Source organism: Pipistrellus hanaki (assembly GCF_964339955.1).
Source record: "Pipistrellus hanaki genome assembly, contig: scaffold_41, whole genome shotgun sequence".
NCBI lineage: Eukaryota > Metazoa > Chordata > Mammalia > Chiroptera > Vespertilionidae > Pipistrellus > Pipistrellus hanaki.
This window is the reverse complement of record NW_028182292.1, coordinates 767557-781316: the sequence shown is the minus strand read 5'-3', so window position 1 is coordinate 781316 and position 13760 is coordinate 767557. Positions and strand designations below refer to the sequence as shown.

The 13760-nt window shown below is 55.1% G+C and overlaps 1 protein-coding gene across 3 annotated transcripts in view; it reads left to right on the top strand.

Moving 5' to 3' along the window:
• The first annotated feature begins 3692 nt into the window (after window positions 1-3692).
• ARHGAP39 (Rho GTPase activating protein 39) overlaps window positions 3693-13760 on the top strand; it is a 32284-nt gene continuing 22216 nt past the window's right edge. For all 3 annotated transcript variants that reach the window (XM_084907137.1, XM_084907136.1, XM_084907138.1), the window contains exon 1: window positions 3693-3885. The gene's annotated coding sequence lies outside the window, so the exon portion shown is untranslated. The remainder of the gene's footprint in view (window positions 3886-13760) is intronic.

Sequence of the window (13760 nt, the reverse complement as noted above, 5' to 3'; positions counted from 1 at the left end):
GCAAGTATGAGGAAAGCTGCTGTAAGCATTTGGGACAGGCCATTTTGTGGATGTAATTTCTCCATTCTCTTGGGTCACAGAGAGTGGGCTACATGGTAATCTTATGTTTAACTGCTTAAAGAGTTTAACTGGGAAGTTTGAGAAACACTGGTCTAGATCATCATGGCACAAGTACACTGCATTCTGACTCAAAGCTGAGACTGCCCAAAGGAATCTTTCTGTCTAACCCACTTTTTTTTTTTTAATAATTTTTTTGTAATATATTTTATTGATTTTACACAGAGAGGAATTGAGAAGGATAGAGAGTTAGAAATGTCGATGAGAGAGAAACATCGACCAGCTGCCTCTTGCACACCCCCCACTTGGGATGTGCCCGCAATCAAGGTACGTGCCCTTGACCGGAATCGAACCCGGGACCTTTCAGGCCGACGCTCTATCCACTGAGCCAAACCGGTTTCGGCTAACCCACTCTTTTTTTTTTTTTTTTTTTTTTAAATAATTATTATCATTATATACTTTTATTGATTTCAGAGAGGAATGGAGAGGGAGCGAGAAAGAAACATCAATAATGAGAATCATTGATCAGCTGCCTCCTGTAGGCCCCCTGCTGGGGATTGAGCCCACAACCCAGTCATGTGCCCTTGACTAATTGAACCTGCGACCCTTCAGTCCACAGGCCGACGCTCTATCCACTGAGCCAAACAAGCCAGGGTTGTCTAACCCACTCTTCATTCCCTCCAGGCCAAGTCCAATATGACCTCTTCAAGTCTCTTCCTCAATCTCTGCTCCCACCCTCCCTGTGTTACCTTTGGGAATTTGGGGTCATTTCTGCATTAGATTTAACATTTGTCCTGGTATTTGCTTGACTTATTCCACCTGCTCTTGTTCTGCCTATCCTGTTAATAAAAATTCTTAAGCACAGAACCTCTTCCAAATGTGGGCTTGGCCAGTCCCAGTGTGGGTTTTCTGTGTAGAATGGTCTGCAGGCCTTTTTTCTCCTGTGTTGGGCTTATTCTGTGGACTTTTCCCTCAGCTCTAAAATAGGAGGGGGGGGAAAAATACCTGCCCCACATAATGTACGTCCTTCAGGAAAAGTCTCCCACCCTTGGGCCCCATAGTACAACTCTTATACCCACATGGTATCACAGCTCTTGCTTTTTTTTTTTAGTTCACTTTCTACCTGGTTCTCCATTACACCTGGAGTTATTTGTTGTCAGAGGATTTTCTTGGACACCGTTTTATCTCCAGATACAGATAGATGCTTCATATATACTTGGGAAGGAAGAGAGGAAGAAGCAAGGAAGGAAAGAAGAAAAACTCATGAAATCACCTTGTCAGTTGAAGGCAGTGCATGAATGTGGAGCACTGATAGTGTCTTTTTGCTTGTTTTGTTAGTAAAGCACGTGGATGAATTAGAGCAGCGGTCCCCGACCTTTTGGATCTCATGGATCTCAGTGGTCCACGGACCACCGGTTGGCAACTGCTGCTCCAAAGGTTTCCTTAAACCCGTGGTTTCCAACCTTTCGAACCTCATGTACCACAGTGGTTGGCGACCACTGTCCTAGATGGCCCAAGTGATCCTCTCGTGTCTGGTGTAAGCATTGGTGCAGACAGGAAAGGCAAACATGACTCAGGAGAGAAGGTGACTGGACACAATTTTTAAAATATATTTTTATTTCAAAGAGGGAAAGATAGAACCCTCTATGTTGAGAATCATAGACGGGCTGCCTCCTGCATGCCCAACACTGAGGACCGAGCCCACATCCAACATGTACCCTGACTTGGAATGGAACCGTGACCTCCTGGTTCATAGGTTGATGTGTAACCACTGAGCAAGGCCTGTGGGCTGAGCACAATTTTTGACAGTGGGAGGGAGACGGTACCACATCAGCAGCGGAAGGACTGCATTAAGAACTGGAAAGGTGAAGGGGTGGGGTAGGATGTGGCCGGGCCTTTGAGTTTTGGTCTTATCTGGGAGGTTCAACTACTGAGGCCTGAGAAATTCATTTTTATTTTTATTTTTTAATATATTGATTTTGTACAGAGAGGAAGGGAGAGGGATAGAGAGTTAGAAACATCGATGAGAGAGAGTCATCGATCAGCTGCCTCTTGCACACCCCCTACTGGGGATATGCCCACAACCAAGGTACATGCCCTTAACTGGAATGGAACCCGGGACCTTTCAGTCCACAAGCCGATGCTCTATCCATTGAGCCAAACCAGTTTAGGTGAGGCATGAGAAATTCAAGTGGTCACTTTGTTTTTTGTTGTTTTTAAAAAAATATATTTTATTGATTTTTTACAGAGAGGAAGGGAGAGAGAGAGCTAGAAACGTCAATGAGAGAGAAACATCGACCAGCTGCCTCTTGCACACCCCCTACCGGAGATGTGCCCACAACCAATGTACATGCCCTTGCCCGGAATCGAACCTGGGACCTTTCAGTCCGCAGGCCGACGCTCTACCACTGAGCCAAACCGGCTTCGGCTCAAGTGGTCACTTTGGATAGTGGAAAACACCATCCCGGAGAAACATAACATTGCTGCAAAGTGCTAGTTTACATTTAAAGTGAAGCCAGCCAGCATGGCTGTCTGCAGTGGTAAAGATGGGGAGTGCTTACCTTCACCAAGTCGGGTTTTCTCTGGTGGAGAGGAAGGAGAGGCAGCTGGAAAGGAGAGCAGAGACCACCTGACCATGTGTATGGGAGAAGTCAGAGGCTGGGTCACAGGGAAGAGACGAACTGCAGGACAGGATATGGAACTCAAACCAGGACATTTGAAATTGAGTTTTCAGCCCTCTGCAGTTTCTTTTGGGTACAGGATCCAGGGTGTGGCCACGGGTTGAGTGTCCTGTTGTGCGAGAGTGTCAGTCTGCTCAGCTTCCAATTCAGGCTAAATGCAGATTAGAAAGTACTGGAGGGCGTACCAGTAAAGATGAAGGTGAGCAATTAATTACCAAGAGCTAAGATGACAGAGCAAGAAAATATGTCAGACATGGAGGACGCGGACTATCCCGATTAAAAAATTACAGGTGTAAAATAATTTTAACTTCCTGGGCTGAAAGCCTTTTAAAAGAGTCTATTGAGCCATTTCTAGCAAGAAAAAGGAGACCGAGTCCAGTCTAAACCGACCCCTGTACACACCCCCACGCCCCAGCGGCGGCAGGTGGAGAAGGCCTGCAGGTGAAGACAGGGTTCTGGGTCCAGGAGCTGACAGGCTCACCCAGGAAGTGGGGCAGAGATGCGTCCTTTGGAGAGAATCCGCACTGGGAGGAAGTGGGGGTGGGACGGTGAGGACGCGGGCTCGGGAGGGCGAAGTCCCTGAAGGAGGCGGCCAGGCTCGGGGAGGGTGGGGGCCGGGGCCGGAAAGGTCACGTGTGACGGAAGCACAGGTCCGAGGGCGCCGGGCTGCTCTCTACAGACAATCGCGGGATCTCTCCTGGACGCTCATCCCGCTCCTGCCCGGCGGCTCCGGCTGCTGGCATTTCCCGGAGGGCGGCGCGGAGACCGACGACGAGGCTGAGCCCGGAGCGCGACCGCGGCTCGGGACCCGCCCCCGCGCCGGCCTCGAGGGAGGAGCGGGCCTCCGGCACTCCCGGCTCCCGACATGCCCCGCGCCGGCGCACGCGCACGCGCAGGGGAGCGGCGCAGCGCCCCCTGGCGGCAGGCGCGGCGGCGGGGGCGGGGCAGGAGGCGGCGGGTTGCGCTGGTGACGGGAGGACGCGCGGCCGCGGGCGCTGGGCCGGTGGAGGCGGCGGCGGCGGCGGCGGACGCGGACGGGGCGGCGGACGCAGACCGGGCGGCGGCGACGGGGAGGCCCCGGGCATCTCACGCGGCGCGCGGGCCGGGATGAGGGGCTGTGTCGGCGCGGCCCGCGCGCAGCCGGCAGGTGAGAGCGCTGGCGGTGGGCGGCGCGGCCGGGAAAATGGCGGAGAGGCCGGCGCCACGGCCCCCGCCGGGCCGCGCGAGGACCCGGGGCCGCGGCCACCGGGGGGTGGGGGGACGGACGGCCGCCTTGGGCGCGGCAGGGCGGGGCGCGGAGGGCGAGGCCGGGGCCGCTCCGGACAGGGTGTGAGGGGGCGTGGGCGGGCGTGGGCGCCAGCCGGGGGGCGTGAGGCGCTGCGGCCCGGGGCGGGCGTCGGCGCGGCCTCCGGTGGCCGGCGGGCGGGTGCGGGGCCGCGGGTCGGCGCCTGCGGAGGCGGCCTCTGCCGCAGGGCGGGCCGGGCGCTTCGCCTTCGCTCCCAGGCGCCCCCGGAGCGGGATCCCCTCGGCCCCTCTCGGCTGCGGAGCGGAGCGGGCGGAGGTGGAGCGTTTGGTGCCGAGGCGGCGGGCGCGGCGGGCGGTGGACATGGGTCGGGACGTTTTCATCCGCAGCCGGTGCGAGGCCGGTGCGAGGCCGCGGCAGCTGTGGGCGTGCAGCCCCGCTCCCACCGGCAGCTGCTGCGGGCGCTGCGCTGCTTCGGCTGCAAACACGCGGCGCCCCCTCCCCTCCCCTTCCCCCGCCATCTCTCCGTGCCGAGCGGCTCACCAGACCTCCGGTGACCTCTGCAGAAACCTGCCGCTGCAGGGCTCGCGTTCCTCCCCCGGGGCGGACAATAGGGGGTTTGTCTTGGAAGCCGGTGCGGGGAACTGAACCCTGTGCGTCCTGGGCGCCTCTGCAAACAGCAGGTGGCTCCCGGGCCGCGGCGCTCCCTGCACAATGAGCGAGGTGTGCGGCTCCCGCCGGGGGAAGGGAAGGACATCCGATAGGCGGTGCGGCTGCAAAGCCGGGAGACTCATCCCTAGGACGTCCCGGCCGGCGGCGGTGAGGCGCAGGCAGACGCCGGCTCCCGGCCCGCACTGTGTCCGTCAGCTCTCCGGAGCTGGAGAAGAGGGCGGGTTCTGGAGTCAGACGCCTGCCTTTGTACTCAGTGCCTTTGGTCCCTCGTCTGTAAAATGGGAGCACCAGGCACAGGGTGGTGATGAGGACTCATCGAATCAAACACTGTAAAACGCCCTGTGCTTGCCGCATCGTCAGTGCTCACGGAAGTTAGGATTTCATCACTGCCGAGATGCGGTTCCAGGTGCATTTGCTGTGGTCCCCGAGCCTCACCCCCCTAATTTTGTTTTCACATCACATCAGTGGCTCCCTTTTCTTACAAAGGCAACATTGGGCCCTATGTGGAGAAACAAGTCTTTTTTAAAAAAATGTATTTTTATTGATTTCAGAGAGGAAAGGAGAGGGAGGGAGAGAGAGAAACATCAATAATGAGAAAGAATCATTGGCTGGCTGCCTCCTGTAGGCCCCACACTGGGGATCAAGCCCGAAACCCAGGCCTGTGCTCCGACTGGGAATCAAACCTTGACCTCCTGGTTCATAGGTCGATGCTCAACCACTGAGCCACGCCTGGCAAGGAACAAGTCTTTATGAAGGTACACAAGGAGCAAGTCTTGTGTACTTAGATAACGTATACAGAACTGCTTTTAATATATTTTTAGAAAAAGAAAGCTTCTGAGGAGACACCTGGATACTCTCGTTCTTACTGCCCTTGGCAGTTGGTAGGATTGTTGTAAACAGAAATGAGATTTAGAGCAGTTTTGGGGTAATTTTCTGTTTTAGTTATGCCACCCAAGCCATAGCTGTTATACTTCACAGCGTTATCCTTGAAATAGAAGATAATTTTCTAACAAAGTTTAAGTAACAGTAAGGACAGGGCAATAGACAGTGAGAACTTGGATATCCCAGTGCTGTAACATCCTATGTTGCTGAGCTGTTGGAGGAAATTAGACTTAACTTGCTTCAGGACAAAGTGGGAAATCTCCCAGGGAGATGATTCTTTCTCAGATCAAGGGAAAGTACCTCAGACTTACCCAGACACTATGCCTGTCTCTCTATCGGTGTGATACTGCGGGAAGCCCTTCCCCTGAGGTAGTCTTTTGGCATTTGTGGGATTTATAATGAGAACATTTAATGTTCAGAACAAATGGTAACAAAACAGCTTTTGTGAGCAAATTTGAAAATATCTCAAGATAGATTTCAAAATGTCCATCCCATTCTTTTCTCATGCGTGCGTGCTGGCATGGACTGCCCTTGACCACTTTAATGACAATGACTGTGTCTTGTTAGACTTCTTTCAGGTTCTAGGTGCTTTTTTGGGGAGGGGGGGTGTAATCTGTGCTCATAGGGGGGCATCTAGCTTTGATCACAAGACCCTTTTGCTGAGCCTTTCCGCCAGCCCGTTGTCGTGTGGTCATTTGTTGTGAGTCTTCACACATTCCCTCCCCAGGTTGGCTCTGCGTGTCCTGTGCCAGCACAGCCCCTGCTCGCTGGGCAGGGAGACACCTCTGGCAGACCGAGCGGGAGTGTCTGCCTGCTTCCAGGTCCCTGCTTCTCGACCTTCCTTGCTCCCGAGGTGGATCCACACTCCTCTGCTGCCTCCGGGACATGCTCACTGTGGCTTCCATCAGCCTGGGGCCTGCTTCCTGAGGCCCTGTCTGACCCTGAGCCCCATCCTCTGGCACAGTGTTCCATCTTCCGGGGTGGACCTCCTCATCTGGGCCTACTGTCTGGCTCACTCCCGCTTCTGCTGGGCTCCCGTCTCTCTCGGGCTTTTGGGGACAGACATTTGCAGGGTTTTATATTTCCCTGGAACTTGAGTTTCTCAGCGGTGCCTGCCATCTTGTTCCTCAAAATGCGGTGGTGACATAAATGAAGTTTATCCTCATAGGTCTGAGAGTTCTGATAATAGGAGTTGCTTCCCTGCTAAACTCAGAAACTCATACCCACCTTTGACACAGTTTGTATGTTGTGAAAAGAGCTTATTGGCCATTATTATGCTCCATCAGGTGGAATTTTTCTTTTCTTTTTTTTAAATATATTTTATTGATTTTTTACAGAGAGGAAGAGAGAAGGATAGAGAGTTAGGAAAATCAATGAGAAAGTAACATCCCACCTGGGGATGTGCCGCAACCAAGGTACATGCCCTTGACCGAAATCGAGCCTGGGACCCCCAGTCCGCAGGCCGATGCTCTATCCACTGAGCCAAGCCGGTCTCGGCAGGTGGAATTTTTCTTGGCTTAACATTTGGTGTGGATTTTTTCTACTTTTTTTTTTTAAGTCTTCGGGAAAACTGTATTATTGAGTTTAGGAATTTTTTCACTATTCTATAAAGTTTCCTAAGTATCATTAATTCGGTACTTTTTAACTGAACATCTAATCTGTGCTCAGTTAGTTGTGCGTAGGCTGTGGCACACTGTTCTTTGAAGAAGTTTGAAAAGGGCAAAGCCTATTAAGACTGTAAGCCCTTCAAACAGGTCTGTACACCAGAGCCACTGGCACTTCCCCTGCCTGTCTTTATAAATAAAGTTTTGTCGAAGCCTTCACTTTTTTTTGTCTGTGGGGTGGGTGCTTTGGCAGAACTGACTAGTTGAAACAGAAACTGGTGTCAGAACAAAGATAAGAAGGTGGGTTCTGAGTGTTTGTGGGATTAGAAGGTTGTAAGGAATAAGAGGAAGTAAGGATTATAATGTGAGTGTCTTTGAATTCAGAGGAAAGACTTTATTTTATTTTTATTTTTATTTTTTCACTTTTTTTATTATTAAATTATTATCTGTGTACATATTTTAACATTGCCCCCCCCCCCCCAAAAAAAAAGGAAAGACTTTAGATTGTAGCTCTCTAGCTAAGGGGGCAAGGCAAGTCCTGAAAAAATGGTTTGGGAATTCCACCTGATGGTAGTGAGCAGGACTGGTTGGAGGAGGAAGAGGTTTGACTCAGGGATTTCACTGGACAGCTTTCTCAGCGGGAGGCTGAGGTGACAAATTATCCCAACATTTCAGTGGCTCACAACAGCAGATTTATTTCTTGCTCACATTTCATTTGCTTTTCTCTGGGAGTCCATTCTGGGTCTCGGGCCAGCCTTGTTTGGATCATGGTACCTTAGGGCAGCGTGGCAGGAACCCTCTCTTCGGGCTTCAGCTGACAGCTCAGGTTCCATGGGCCAGAGCAGTCCTCTGCCCAGCCCACCAGGGCGGAGACAGCGCTTTCCCTCTTTCCGGGAAGGCAGGCAGGCAGGCCCTGGCAGTACGAGGACATGCAGCCCTCTTGTGGGGAAGGGCTGGGCAGATAGTTGGAGACAATACTGTGGACCTCCTCCTCCCATTGCACCCGGAGGAAACAAGCCTGTTCCATGCTCTGAGCCATCTCGGGGGGTTCCCTCCCTGCTCAGCCTGGGCACTGGAGCCAGGCTCCTCAAACCCCCATTCTCCACGTCTGGCGTCTGGTGCTTGGGGACCTTGGGGACTGGCATCAGCTTGGTGGCTCCCTGGAAGCTTGGCATCCTGGGCTCTCCCCTGACTGTTGCATCCATTGCTCCAGTGCTGCTCATTGCACCGCCCAGTACTTACCAACCTATCATCCCCCATCACCAGGGCCGCTGACCATGCCCCTGGGTGGGCCTCCTGCCCTCTGTCCTCCACAGCGCTGTGCAAGGGTGTGTGCAGAGCTGTGGTTCTCAGGGGCAGTTTGTCTGAGACATCTGGCATTGTCCTGACTGGCGTCAGCTGGGTGAGGCCAGAGGTGCTGCTCAGCATCCTGTGTGCACAGGAGGGCTCACGGCCTTTGTGCCGGCCAAGGAGCAGGCCCCGAGCCTGTCCTGGAGATCGCGCCCCGCCTTCCTGCTCCCGTGCTCTGCTCTCCAGCCAAGGGCACCAAGCCACGCCCTGCTTCTGTTCCTTCCTCCCCATCAAAAAGCAAAGCTCAGGTGCCCCTTGAGCTCCTCTAACCCTCCTGGGGCTGGTCCTACCAGGAGCCTGTCCTGTCCCTCCCTCAGCCCAGAAGTTCTCCTGCCTCCCAGGGCATCTGAGCTGGGCCTGTGGTCCCTGCACAGCTACTAGGCCTCTGTGCATGTGCTAAATAGATTAAAATTGCACACTGAATGGGTAAAAGAATATGGGGCCAGGAAAAGGCTGCTGCAGAAGGGGAGGTGGCGCCCCCACGTGCCAAAGTCAGCACCAGGCACCTCCGTCTGCTCCTGGTCTCTCCTGCAATGGCTGCCTGGCCGCCCTGTGCACTGTGAGCCACCACTACCTCGTCCAGCCTCACAGCAAGCTGCTGTCCACTCTAGCCCACCCGCTCACTGCCTGTGCTGGCGGCCCCCTCGGTGGCCAGACCCATGAGGATGGCCATCTGGGCTCGCCTGTGGGCGAAGGAAGACAATCATGGCTGAGCCCAGTGATTTTCTAGGTGCATTCAACACAGAGGGGTGCGCGAATGGGCTTTCAGAGTCTTGGTGGGAAGAGGGTTTACCTGCGAGTGTGGTGTGAGTTTGGCTGCATAGTTTCTGGGCCGTGTCCATGGGGGAGGAAATTGACTGTCATCACCAGCAGGATGTGGGCTGTCAGAGCTGCAGCTCATGCCTCTCAGTTTAAAGTGTGGAGTTTTCAGCTAACATCAGGCCTGGTACCCACCACAGTGCCCCTGCCCGCGCCCTGTGGCGTCTCCCTGAGCCAGCTTTGATGCAGTGAACACCCAGCGAACACCTGCTGCATGTTTCACAGCGGCGGCTCGGACCGGTCCCCAGCCCACCACCCACCCAGTCCTATACCTGCCTCCCACCTGCTCAGCCCATCCCCCACTTCCTGCCCAGCGAATTGACCTGCCGGTGCGGTTTGTCTTGATAATGACTTTCTGTGCCTGTGAAACACTGAGCATGCTTCAGGGCTCCAGCTCCAGCCTCTGCCCTCCATGCTCGCAGGGTCTGCTCTGGAGTCTGCATCTGAAAACAACTTCCTTTGACTCTTCACTCCTCTTCCTGAAAGGGCTCCCTGGTCCAGTTCCCACTCTGTGGGCACAGACCAGACCTCCCGTGGCCGCGCACCCCCCAGCTCCACCCCCAGTGAGCAATGAGCTGCCTCTCCCGTGGGCTCTGCTCAGCTGCGTGGAAATTGTCAGACTACACCTGAGAAATGTCTGCTGGCCTTGCCCCTGGGGGACAGGGACCTACTGAGGCGCTGGGCTGTGTTATGGAGCCCCGCCTTCCAGAGTGCCAGGCCTCGAGCAGCATGCGAGGGACCAGCCTCCTGGAGGTGCCCCTGCCTCTGACAGGTGCTGCTGACTGTTCCAGTTGCTCACCTCCACCCGAGGGCTCTGTGGCTGTGGCTGTGGGAGTCTCAGGGTAGCCTGTCTGGTGTTGGCCCCTTCCCTTCCCTCCAGTCATCCCCTCCTCCAGGTCATGGGTGTGGAAGGGGCTCACAAGAGGTCAGAGGCTGGGACAGGTGCAGGGGTGGCCACGCGGTGGAGCATGTGCCCAAGGAGTGAGGAGCAGCACGCAGGAGGGCCTCTCTGGACCCTGTCAGGCCTGCTGCTGCTGGTCACACATATGGCCACACAGGGTCGACCGTGCTCTCATGTGCTCACATATACACGTGTCCACACACACGGTTAGCACACCCAGTGTATGCAGGCGGACCTGCCAGCCTGTGGGTAGGACGGTGTGGGGCTGCCCTGGGGACGGGACGGGACGGGGCTGGGTGGGTGCTCACACTCGGGACTGAGGAGCGGGCACAGCACCCCATCTGCGGGAGGGGCGTCGCCCTGTTCCAGGAGCAGATTGCCGCTTCCTGGGCTGGGCCTCCCTCCGCACAGGCCTGCCAGCGGCACAGAGCATCTTCTGTTCCAGCGCCCGCGTGGGAAGTTGGCATCACGGATCTTCTCACCCACTCACGACTGGAACTTTCCCACCGTGGGAATGGGGGGATGGACAAGAGACCCGATGGTGACGGGGTCCCTCAAACATGGTGTGTAGGTGCCAGCACCTTGCTCTGCTCTGGGCGTGTTCCTCGCCTGTCAGCCGGCCAGCCTGCTGTCCACTGAGGCTCAATGTTGGCACAGGCAGGTCTGGCCAGGCTGTGGCCCTGGACCTCTCCCAGCTCACCTGCGGGAGGAAGACTGAGGCTGGGGCAGGGGGCCCCAGGAGCCCCAGGAGCCCCAGGAGCCCCAGGTGGGAGGAGTCCACAGAGGTGCTATGTCTGCAGCTCTTGGGAGCAGGGGGTGTTGTCACGCCGAGTGAATTTCACGTGTTCGCTGCCCATGGTACGACTGTCGGGCTGCGAGGTCCTCAATGGGCGCCGAGCCCCACTTCTTCACTCTGACACCCGGTTCTGGGGCGGCCACCTCCCCTTGCGGGCATGTAACCCGCGACGGTCCCCGAGGGGCAGCCGTGGCTGAGGGCAGGGAAGGAGAGTGCTGTGTGCTGGGGCTCAGAGCCCTCAGGGCGCTCCGCTGTGCTATCCATCGAGAGGCTTGGGCTGGGGTGACTGTCAAGGTGAGGAGCCTCCTTCAAGGGAGGGGTCTGCTGGAGCATTGGGGGGTGATGTCCAGGACAGAGTGCAGGGCCCCCTCAGCTTCCTTTCCCAGGACATGGGCAGCAAACCCGCCACAGGAGCTGTGATGTGAGTTCTGGTTTAGAGACTCTTACAAAGTACTGAGCAGAAGATAGGGGAGGGAAGGGCAGGCATTGTCTCCACAGTGGGATCCAGGAGCATGGCAGGCCGCCCCCACCTGCACAGACAGCTGAGAAGTGGCTGAAAACAGCTGAGAACTGGAGAAGTCTGGGCTTCAGGATTTTTTATTTTATTTTTTTAACATTTTTATTGATTTCAGAGAGGAAAGAAAAGGGAGAGAAAGATAAAAACATCAGAGATGAGAGAGAATCATTGATCTGCTGCCTCCTGCAAGTCCCCACTGGGGATGGAGCCCACAACACAGGCATGTGCCCCTGACCGGAATCGAACCCTGGACCCTAAAGTCCGCAGGTCAGTGCTCTATCCACTGAGCCAAACTGGCTAGGGCGGCTTCAGGACTTTTTGAGAAAAGTTGCAATGACCACTGATAGAAATTAAAAACTATTTTATTGCCCTAGCTGGTGTGGCTCAGTAGATATAGTGTCGGCCTGTGGACCAAAGGGTCCCGGGTTCAATTCTGGTCAAGGGTATGTACTTTGGTTGCAGGTTCCTTCCCGACTGTGCCCTGGTCAGGTTGCGTGCAGGAGGCAACCAATCGATGTGTTTCTCTCACATTGATGTTTCTCTCTCTTTCCCTCTCTCTAAAAATTCAATGGAAAAATATCCTCCCTTGAAGATAAACACACACAAAAAGTAATAAAATAAATATTTTAAAAAACAAAAACTTTTATTGAAAATACAATTTTAAAAGTAAGTGCAGGCCGAAACTGGTTTGGCTCAGCAGTAAAGCATCGGTCTGCGGACTGAAGGGTCTCAGGTTCGATTCCGGTCAAGGGCATGTATGTTGGTTGCGGGCACATCCCTGGTAGGGAGTGTGCAGAAGGCAGCTGGTTGATGTTTCTCTCTCATCGACGTTTCTAGCTCTCTAGCTTTCTCCCTTCCTCTCTGTAAAAAATCAATAAAATATATTAAAAAAAAACAAAACGAAACCAAGTACAGTGCAGGACAAAAGCATACATAAGACTACAGGAAGCAAGCACACTGAATGTGGCCGGGATGGGGAAGAGATGGGCACAGCAAAGGTTCCGCTCCCACTGCCACAAAGCACAAGTTCTGCTCACATCAGGTCCAGGGGCCGGAGTCCTGGGCGGAAGGTGGGCCAGGCTGCCTAGCACTGCCTTCTCTGTGTCATCAGTTTCGCTGTTGAAGACTTTTCTTCTTTTCCTTGAGACACTCCCCCAGCCCCATTTTCTCCTTTTAGCAGCTGTGGCCTGGGGCAGGGCCAGCCTGCTGGGTGCCCTGTGGCCTGTGTCCCACTTCCTCTCTTAACAGTTGTTTCATTCAAAAGGAGACTTCTGTTAAGAGATCAGCAGTGATTCCATTAGTGTTTGTTGATTCCCTGAGCAGAAGTTGAGGCGCTGGGAATGCGTCCTAAGCAGCGTCCTCATCCTACTGTCAGATGTTACACCATCACAGTGGGCTTCAGTATAAGAACAGCATCATCTGCCACAAGGTGCGGCCGGCTCTCCTTCTCTGGGACCAGGTGCTCTGTCCTGGGTCTGAGGTCACCACGCGGCCCCAGCGCCCCTGCTGAAGCCCTGGCTTGCCATGTGGGGGGAGGGGGGGAGGGGGCGGGCTTAGCAGCATGGAGACCTCTGACCCTCAAGGCACTGGAAGGGGGTCGTGTGGGCACAGACAGCCCTGCAGGCTGCAAAGGCTGCCGCCTCTTTCACAGAGCCTGCCACCGCGGCTGTTGGGTCTCCGAGCCCAGTGGGCAGAGCCGTGCAGCTGGAGGCGTGGCTGTCCTTGCTGGTGGCCAGCTTCTCTGTTCCGACCACTAGCATATTTTGTTCTTGGTCCCACCGGGACCCTGGTGCCGTTTAGTTGTCAAGGGAAGTCCAGAAAGGCGGGGATAGTGGGGGCTTGGCCACGGCCCAGGGGTTGGGGGGGTCCTGACTGCCTGTCCTGTCACTGTGAGCACCAGGCAGCAGCCAAACTCCGTCCCTGTGGTGGCAGCACTCCGAGTGCTTCAGAGACAACGCCACCGTCAGATTCACTTTCCGCCCAATGATGTGGTTCCACACACGCATCCTTCCTCTGTGGGGTGGCCCGGAAGGGTTGGAAGCTGATGTTAACCTGCGAGCTGATTCCATGACTTGATGGTGTGCTGGGCCACAGCTGTAGCGGTCAGGGCGGTCATCCTGCGGAGCAGGGGACCGGAGATGCCAGCCGCCCTGCCTGGCAGAATGGGGCATTGTGCCTGCTGCTCAGAGCCCAGCCTGCAGATATGGGACTGAGAGCACCCATTGTTCACACGGGGAA